General features: G+C 38.7%; 1 protein-coding gene across 1 annotated transcript in view; it reads left to right on the top strand.

The window, feature by feature from the left end:
- Window positions 1-96: 96 nt before the first annotated feature.
- Window positions 97-9,548, top strand: part of ASCC3 (activating signal cointegrator 1 complex subunit 3) — a 241,478-nt gene continuing 232,026 nt past the window's right edge. Inside the window, exon 1 of the mRNA XM_026038316.1 lies at window positions 97-116. The gene's annotated coding sequence lies outside the window, so the exon portion shown is untranslated. The remainder of the gene's footprint in view (window positions 117-9,548) is intronic.

The raw sequence follows: 9,548 nt of genomic DNA, 5'->3' as shown, positions 1-9,548 counted from the left end.
GGCCGTTGCGGGGCGGCCGGGAGCAGCGGGCGCCTGCGTCTCGCGGGGCTGCTGCGGAGGCCTCGCTTGGCGGCGCGTGCCCGGCCCGGCGGGCGCCGAGCCGCTCCTCATAGCGGGTAACGAGTGCCCCCTTCCCTGTCCGCTGGGCCGGGGTGTTTGTTGGAGGCGGTGGTGGTGGCAGGCGCGCTTGTCGGGTGGGAAATGGCACCGGCGCTGCCCGGGTCTGGTGCTTTCAGTACTTAATAAACTTAAACCCACGTGCAGTTGAGTGCAGCGTGTTCCCCTTTCAGGTGCAATTTGGTGCATTCTGCGTAGTGATGGTCAAGTGTCAGGTTTGCTCTTCAAATTCCTAACAAGCCCAAGTGTGATGTGGTTTCCTTTCCAGATGGTCCAGGAAAGTGTTTCACACTGAAGTTTTTTTTTTTTTTTTTTTAAATCTATTTAAAAGTTTTTATGAGTTCTGAATTTAGGTTCTGTGCCATTATATCCAAAATTTGTATTGACTCTTTTTTTGTCTTCACGTTTTTTGAAGGATTGCAGAATAGTGATAGTGGAGTGAAACTGGGATCTTCACTTCTTATAACTGAAGATGCTTACTGTATGCATTCTGCATCGTTTTACTCTTTCATTGCCCATATTTTTAGAGTTTGTTTTTATAGGCAAGCTTAATTGCCATCCTGGGTGTAGATTTGATTTCAGTTCATACTGCAGTAGAAAAATTGATAGAACAAGCAGAGATGTGACAGCTGTCATGTCTCTGTGTGTTAGATTGCAGGTACAATAAACATATTTATGTTAAAGAAAGTCAAGTGCAAGCTGATTTGATCCAAAACCTGTGTTAATTATATATAGCACCAAGATGCTGGGTCCAAGTAAGCATACACTGCTTTTCAGTTGATACAGTAATAAAACAACTGTGGTGTCTGTTGCTTCTGACCATGTCAGAGGTAAAATTTGCATCTTCCTGGGATTCTTTTTATAAATATTTAATGATAATCTATTCTTGTTTATACGGGAGCAATGAAGAAATCCTCTTTAGTTCTTCAAACAATGGTGGCCTAGGCCTTCAGCCACTTTATGATAGGGCCTTTATGGGTCCTGCAAAGCTGTGTAAATATGAGACCTGGTTAGTTTTTTTCTAAAAGCTAGCGAGGATTCTGGAAGAAATTGGACACATATATGTCCACCAAATCAGAAAGGTAATACAAAGCAATAATTTCATCTGCTAATGTTATGTTTTTGGAGCTTTCTTTGAAGCTAAACCTGGAGTGATGCTTTTATCCTTTTCTGTTCTTAAAAGGAGAACGTTACTCTTTTTCAGCTCCCTATTTCCTGTCTTCTTGTCTTTTTATTTTCTTCTTCTTTCTGCAGCTGCTATGTGCGGTTTTGAAGGCTATCAATGTGTCTCTCACTTCCATAACCTAAAACACTTTTTTCTTTATGGGGATGGCTGAACAGTGCTTGGGTTGCAGAGAAGCTGTGGACTCCCATCATTGGAGATATTTAAAACCTGGCCATGGGCCTGGCCAAGCTGCTCCAGGTGATACTACTTGAGCAGGAATGTCGGGCCAAGTGGTTTTCGGAGAGCTCCTGAAAACTCAGTTTTCTGTGATTCTGTGAAATAATCTTGTTTTTTTGAATCTTTTGTTTCAAATGCAATAGATAAAGTCTAAACTGAGAAGAGAAGGTAATAAGGGTCACACCCACAGACACCTTTACAGACATTAGGCTCTTAAATTAAAAACGCTAAATACAAACCTGACTATTGTAGTCAGGTACCATCACTCTGTTTTAAAACAAAATGTTCATCTAGTGCTGAATTCTGTGGCCTATAGTGACCAGTAGCAGGTGCTTAGATGTGAAAAGAATCTGAAACCAGAGTGATGTTTTCACTTTTATTTTATATTTTACCATTCAGCGATTTAAGTACCTGATGAACTGCCTCTGGGTTACTATGTCGAGTAACTGCCAAACTACGTGAACTCTGTTAATTCATCTAATACTTTTTTGAGCAAGTTTGAACTTTTAGCCTTTTGGATGTTTTGTGGCAACAAATTCCCAGATTTAAGAAAAGCACTACATTTTGGGTTTTTTTTTTACCTAACATTCAATACTGCCATATATCTTATTCTTAAAGATATATGGCAGTATTCAGTCATTCCCTCTTTGCCCATTCTTGCTTTTTAAACATCACACTACAGAAATGAGTAATTTCATGAGTTTATTGCAAGCATAATCCCTGTAGGGTTGTTCAGTCCAAGCATTCTTTATGCTCAGGTCTCTCTGAGGAATTTGCTCTTTTGTTTGCACAGAGCATTACTAATACACGCTTACCCATTGCACAGGGACACAAATGCGACAGAAGGAAGAGGAGATGGAACTTTCTGGTTTTCTGGGTACAAAGAATTTATTGAATTCATTTGTGATGTGAGAGACTTTGATGCCCTGCGTTCCTAGAGGGTATTCTGGTCACTTGCTTTAGAATATTCTTTTCAAAGTTGCACACCACTCTATAATTTATTGAAAATCCATTAGGTAAAAGGCAAAACAAGAAAGACTTAATTAGGCTGCAGCTGCTGTGCGGGACTGTGTGGACATTTACCAGTTTGTCCTTGCTGAAAGGGCAATTTGTGTTTTCTATGTTTTATTCAGTACCTTTCAGCATGAACTGGAGTTTGATGGCTAGTGTGTAGGTGAGATGCAAAGAAAAACTCATGTGCTTTTTCCAGTTTGTTGAAATCTTGCATTACTTCACTCTAGAGAGGAGCATGAGGAAGTAGAGAATGTTTTACCTAACGAGTATTTTGGGGCAGGGAAGAAGCAACTAGCTCCTCTCTTTCATCGTATGCTGAATTTAGGAGCATTTTATTCCATGGTATTTACTCAGAAAGGCCTGTTTTGGCTAGCTAAAAGTTATGTTGAGTCTGGCCTAAAAAAGAATTAGACTGTGATATTACAAGCTTGCATCTCATCATAGGCTGGTCATAAAGTAAGAACAGGTAATCGTGGAATGATGAGCCACTGACTAAGAGCTTGTCAAGAAGTCTCTGTAGTAAATGCCACAGTTTTCCAGCTGAAAATCAGAGATTTTCAGCAAGTTGTAAGAATAGATAGATTAGTTAGTAGATTAGTTAGTTCCTTTGGGTTTGCTCAGATATTTCTTAAAACCACACCATTCTTCAAAGACTGCTGGATTCAGTGACTTAGTCTGTATTTGGAAATGAGATTCTGATTAATTTATTCAATAACTATGAAGGCATTATTCTTAGCTGATGCTACAGGGGAGAGAAATTTGGCTTCTCCTTGAGAGATTAGGGAAGTATTCAGAGAATATCTGAAAGTCATCTCTTCCAGTTCTTTCAAGAAATTTTCATTGCGAAGATTCATTGAAATTCATGAAAAGAGAATTGTATAAGGAAGCAAAAATGACTGAATGGGATAGAGACAGAGTATTAACTGTGAAACAGATAATATACAATGGAGATTATAAACTGTCTACCCCCTCCAACATTTTGGAATTCATACAACCCTGAAAAGTTAAATTGAAGAATTTGTCCTCCTTGGGCACTGCTGCCTTCACTAGAATTTCCATTGGTCAGACTAGGGAGGCAGAGCCACCTCATGGGGCAGGGTCATCTGCCAGGCCCCTTGAGGAGAGAGTTGTGCGTGAATCACCTCTGAAGAACGAACACCTGCAAAATGGGTAGATAATGTCATCTGTTAGTATGGCATTTTTGTTTAGAAGGAGTCTGTCTTACGAAGTTGGTTCTGTAAATCTGGACAGGGTTTGTGTGCCTGGGAGATAAAATGTTCATGAATACGTGTTCAAAGGTTTCTAAGGATGCGAAAAATCATCTCGACTAATACGTGCTCTGCACCTTAGCATGCAGTGGAGTCTTTTAAAAGCACACTTGTTGAAGCTTTACCTATATTCTAACAGCACGACTGAATTTCTGGAAACGTAACCCTTTCAAAAATTCATTGAAAAAGCTCCTGCTTTAGCTTCGTCAGATCACTAGACGTACTTGGGCTGTTTTCCTTCTCGCTACATCAGCCAGGGATAGGTAACACCATTTAAGGAAAATTAATTTTTGCCCACCTATCCATTTTCTCATGATACGAGTTTGCATTTCTGATGTTTACTCACTCTTTACAAAGATGGCTAAGTCTTTTCACTGTACGAAATCATACAGGTGTCTGTCTTAAAGTACATTGCCATGTGCCAGCTCTTTTAGGCAGTCTGCCCAGAAAAAGTGGGCAGCAGCTGTTAGTTTTGGTTTTAGTTTGTCTGCATCACAGTAATAGAGGAATTTAGTATTTCCTTAAAAAAAAAGTTCTAAATTGTTATAATACTAAGTAATCAGCTAGGAAGCTGACCATCAAATAGCTGATGTGCTATATGAAGTTACTGTTCAGCATGTAAGCTCTATAAAGAGGAGAGATGACAGTGAGACATCTTGTTTTGCACCATGTGAAGAAATGATGCAGTTTGTGATGAGATTCTGATGAAGCTAGTGACATTCATCACTTTATTAATAAGCTAGTGCAGTTTTTAGACATCTTTTTTGATCATGAACTCAGCAGTGTGTGAAACAGCAGCACAATAAAGCACCAGAAACAAGAGTTGCTTAACCAAATAATGAAATCTTCTGAGTCTAGTTCTGATTCCAGTGATGCAAATAGCAAGACAACTCTTTCCTAATTATGACTTCAGGAAGGAATTTTCCCATGATTTAACTTGGTTTATGTAAAATGAATCTCAAGAATATATTTTTCAGTGGTATAGGAGTTGCACCACTGATAGAAGTGAACCTGATAGCATGCACAGAGGACTCTCTGCTTCTCTTTGAGAAGTTTATTAAAATCACTTGTGATATCTTACATATGCAACAGGGTGGTTGCCTAGAGGTGTTTTAGTGTGATAGCTGCTGCAGCTCCCGCGGCTGCTGCTGATACTGCGACGACAGGAGGTTGTGCAGCAGTGCGATAGCTGCGCGGCCGTGGCAGTCCCACGAGCGAGCGGAAAGTCAAATGTGGCAAAGACTCCCACATAGGATGCCCTGTTTGTTGTCCCTTAGGAAAGCGGTTGGCATCGTTGTCTAGTGGAGGGCTAAATGCCAGGAGGGAAGTGGCGTCTGGGCTTTGTATGGTACTTCTCTGCTTGTGAGCATGAGGATTGTAACGTCTCCTGTTATAAATATGCCTTAATACACAGCAGGACATGTGAGGTGCTCAAATTAAATGGCAAATTTGAATCTTCGGATTACTGTTATGGTCGTGGACCCAGACGGTGGCATTTTGCTCTGCAAGCTCCTTGATATCAAGACTGGGAAGTGTTTGAGGGATTCAGGATAGAAGTACTACGCCTTTTAAGAGGAAAATTTGTCTTTTTTTTTTTTTTTTTTTCTGTAGCGGAACTGAATGAATATATATGTATATATAATCTCTATATATTTTGTTTTCTTTCCAACTCTGTTTCTATTTGCCTAGGAGTTTGACCTCAAACCTGGCTAGAACCAGCCTTTTATGTTCTTTTTTTTTAAAGAAAACAAATACAGGCAGGCATATATAGGGAATATGTGCATGATTTGTTTTTAGGATTATGTTTTAGGGAACAGGTGCCCTCCCTACCCCACACCTTTCCAAGACTGAAGGACAAGTGTGAGTGCTGAGTTTGGGAGAACAGGCACAAACCGATGCCTTTTCCACAGGAGTGGCAAAAAAAGAAATTCTTCAGCCCCTGTTTTGAAATCGTCAAACACTCAGATTATCCCAAGGTTTGCTGATAGGGTTAATATTTTAGGATTGTGAGTGTGAAGATGGAAGTGAGGGAGGGCTACAGAGGAGGAAAATTCAGCGTATTCTATTTCTTAAGCACTGTTTCCAATCAGAATCATTGATAATAAACAGAAATTGTCGCCATATGGTATGGTTTTTGTAATCGTTGAATGTTTATTATTTAATTGAGTTTACATTTATCCCTTATCTTAGACTGGTCCTAATGAAGCTTAATTTGAAATTAAAAGAAAAAAAAATCTAGAATTGGTTCCTTTCATGGATAATGCCATAACAGAATTAACTAAATTATGAAGATATACCTACCATGAACAGTATGACTTTGATATCCTAATTGTAGTCATTAGATACGCAGTTAGCTATTTCATACTTCCAAATTGTACGTTATCACTAAATTTGTGTCTGCTAAATAATTGCCTGTTTGTGGTCTTATATGCCTGCTCTTTTTATACTGCTGAAGCAGCTGAAAGGAGAAAAAGGGAGAACTGCTTTCCTTGTAATAGTCTGTCTTTTTTTTTTCTTTTTTCTTTGCCTTGAAAGACTCCTTTAGGACCTTGTTTTATTCTGTACACTAAACATAATAAACTCTCAAAAAGAAAAAGCCCTTAATTGTACACCAAGTTTATGTGCCAAGTGTAATTCATCATGTCTTTTTAAAACTAATTATTCAGCTAATTTAACTAGTTTCCTGTGCTTTGGATGTCCCAGCGGTTGGTTATGTGCACTTGTATTTCAGTTAAAGAAAAGGATTTTTTATTCAAAAGTGGCTTGATGGTGTTCTTATTACATTATTAAAAAGAAAAGTTAATAAAAGTAATATAAATGAAGTATTCTTGCCTTGCCTGTGCAGAGTTGTAGTTCATTCAGTTCTGTCGTATCAGTGTTTGCCAGTTGCTGTCCCATGAGTTGCCTGTGAGTCCCAGGGTGGCATGGGGAGATTTGCAGGGTGCAGAGTAATCCCCTCTGGTACCTGCCTTGGGTGCTGCCTTGGCAATGTGCTCCTGCAGGCATGGCAGTTAATGAATTTGTCTAGAACAGGCTTGGGACAGACATGTGACAATTTGGAATAGTTTTGTCACACTTAGGCTTATTTTATGATACTGCTACCTATATATTTGCAGGAGCTTTAAAATATTTTCATTTTGAGAAGCTGAAAATATTGTGACATTTAGGGCACACCCTTTCTCTCCCCGTATATATTTTAAGTTGATCTTGCCACTGTGCATCTATTTCATCAATGTTTTGAAATGAAGGATTATGAAAGAGCATCTTTTGATATTTTAAAATGTCCATATGTATCTGTAGAAGCAGCCAATGTACGTACCTGCAGCTGCACTCGTGGGAGAAGGGAAGGTGTTGCCAACAAGGAAACAACTCCCCTGAGTGCTTTAGAAGTGCTCCCTGGGATAGGAAAGCTTATTTTGGTGCTCTTCTCTTGTGGTCACCTGCAGACCTCTTGCGGACTTTGGTAAGTTGATAGACTGTGAAATACAATTAAGCTCTGATGGGGCAGGATGCCTTCGTATCGCAGCTTATGGGATGTTGAAAAGATTGACTTGGTCTGCTCAGGACTTAAAACTCAAAGCAAACTGTGCACAGTAGCGAAATACAGATCCTCTCTGCTCTTGCCTTCCCATTAAGGCTCCAGAGAAGGCTAAAAGCTTTTGTTGCTGCATTTCTGCTGCAGTAATCTTATTTATGCTTGCTGATTATTAGTAGAAATTTTCATTCACAAGTAGTAGCTAGCTGTGCCTCTCAGCTATTGCCTCAAGTTTGTTTATTCCATTAAAAATCTACTGTGAATCTTTAGCAACTGTTATGAGCAATTCTTTTATCTCCTGAGGCTGAGTTATGAAGAACCTGGCAGTATCATCCCTCTGGCCAGTTGTTAGTTTTGGAGGCTTGCTCCTTGTATCCTTGTAGATTCAAACTTAGGATGCTTTTCTGTGTAAAAATATTTTAAGGAGACTTATTCTTGCTGTTTTGAACTCTAGCATGGTCTTGTGGTGGTATTTTTTTTTACAAACCAGAGCTATGCTCAATAACCAGAGCTATGCTCAATAACGATCGCAAAGCACATCTAAAATTAGCATATTATTGGTCCAAGATGTTGGTTTGGCAGCATCCCAAATAGCATTGGCTGGAGTCACAGGAAATGCCCGTGCAGCTGAAGTTTCAGGCAGTTTACTGCCTCCTGTGTGGCTAAGACTTTGTGACAGGGAATGTAGGAAGGTTAACACTCTTCTCAGTGTATGGCTTGTAATTCCCTTTTTTTTTTTTTGTGTGTGTGTGTTTGTGTTTTAGACTCATATAAGTAAGATGCTGAAATGGTCTCGTACTTGGTGGCCACACACAGAGACATTACCTTGCCTCTTCCTTGTGCTGGAACATTTATTTAAATCCTAGTATTTCCTTGGATGAATGCTGTTTATTAAGTAGCCACTGTTTCTTCCTGAGTGCGTGTACCTTAATATCTCCCTTACAGAGGTTGACCAGGCCTTCATGGGAGATCCGCAACAGTCAACCTTGATAAATTAAATAAAAAATACAGTGTAGTGTTTGTGCCTTTGGCAGAAAATTAGATATCTGAAAGTACACAATTGTTACTGCATCCTTTAATATTAAAGTTGTATGGTGCTGCCTATGAAGACCCAAAAGAGAAAGTCAGAATAAGTTAAATAATTGCAGTGTCTTGTATTGCCTTGCTGCTTATGGTTATTGTCCCAGGCTTTATTATTATCTGTAGCTGTCAGCTTATTGCCGTATTTGTGCTGTTTGCATGAAACTTGCTTGGGTAAGAATTTAAAGTGACTCTAATACAAGTGTTTTCATTGTTTTAAAATAGCTTTTTCATACAGCCTTTATTTCTTAAAAGTTGTAGCGAAAAGAGCACATGAAATAGAATGTGATTGCTCATTTAAAGTACTGTTACTTATTTGTAATTAAAATATGAAAGGTATCTTTATGTTGATGTAGCTGCTCTGGTTAAATGTAGTAATCCTAAAGTTTGTTCAGGCCAGTAAAATTAATGCTTTAAGATGTTTTTCCTTAATAATGTAAAGAAATGAATCATTCTGTCTGTGGACATATGTTATATACTGTTCTTGTGTTTGAATGAGATAATACCGTGTTAGGATTTATTTTTAAATTTTTAATATGCCTTTAAAATGAATCCCTTCCTCCCCTCAAAAATAATAATTGCCCTGGCACGTTTGTTTTTATCCTTCCCTTGTGGCTGGGATTTTACTTGTCTTTTTGGTTTTCTTTTAATATGGTTCCGTTAAATGGTTCCGTTTTGTTCACAATAAAAGTGAAAATGTCATTTGATTCAAATACTATTTAGTCAATAGCAACTTGCTACTAATTGCCAACGTCTGATGCCTCTTTTTCTTTATTGTGTTCTTTGATGAGATTAGTATTTAATAATAACTTCTTTCATTTTTATAAACAAGAAGTTTACAGAGACAGTAAAGATCTTTGTATTTTAAATAATTGCAGCCAAAATAAGCAAAACCTGATGACGTGGCTTAAAATAATTTAAGTAGGTTAAGCAGAGTGACTGCTGTGAGTTTTTAAAGAGGACAGAGCAAACCAAATACCAGAGGCTGCAGAAGCAGGCACTTTCTGTTGCAGGAGTGCTGCGCTATTCCATTGTTTGTAAGTAATTATTCTTTCAAAGAGTGTGTAGGGATGAAATAAATTTGTCTATGTTCTCTGAAACATTTCAGTGGAGGAAAGGAAGAGGCTGGTCT

The sequence above is a fragment of the Nothoprocta perdicaria genome, unplaced genomic scaffold (assembly GCF_003342845.1).
Source record: "Nothoprocta perdicaria isolate Ctin4 unplaced genomic scaffold, notPer1 scaffold_207, whole genome shotgun sequence".
In the NCBI taxonomy this organism is placed as follows: Eukaryota; Metazoa; Chordata; class Aves; order Tinamiformes; family Tinamidae; genus Nothoprocta; species Nothoprocta perdicaria.
This window is presented reverse-complemented; position numbering and strand designations above follow the sequence as displayed.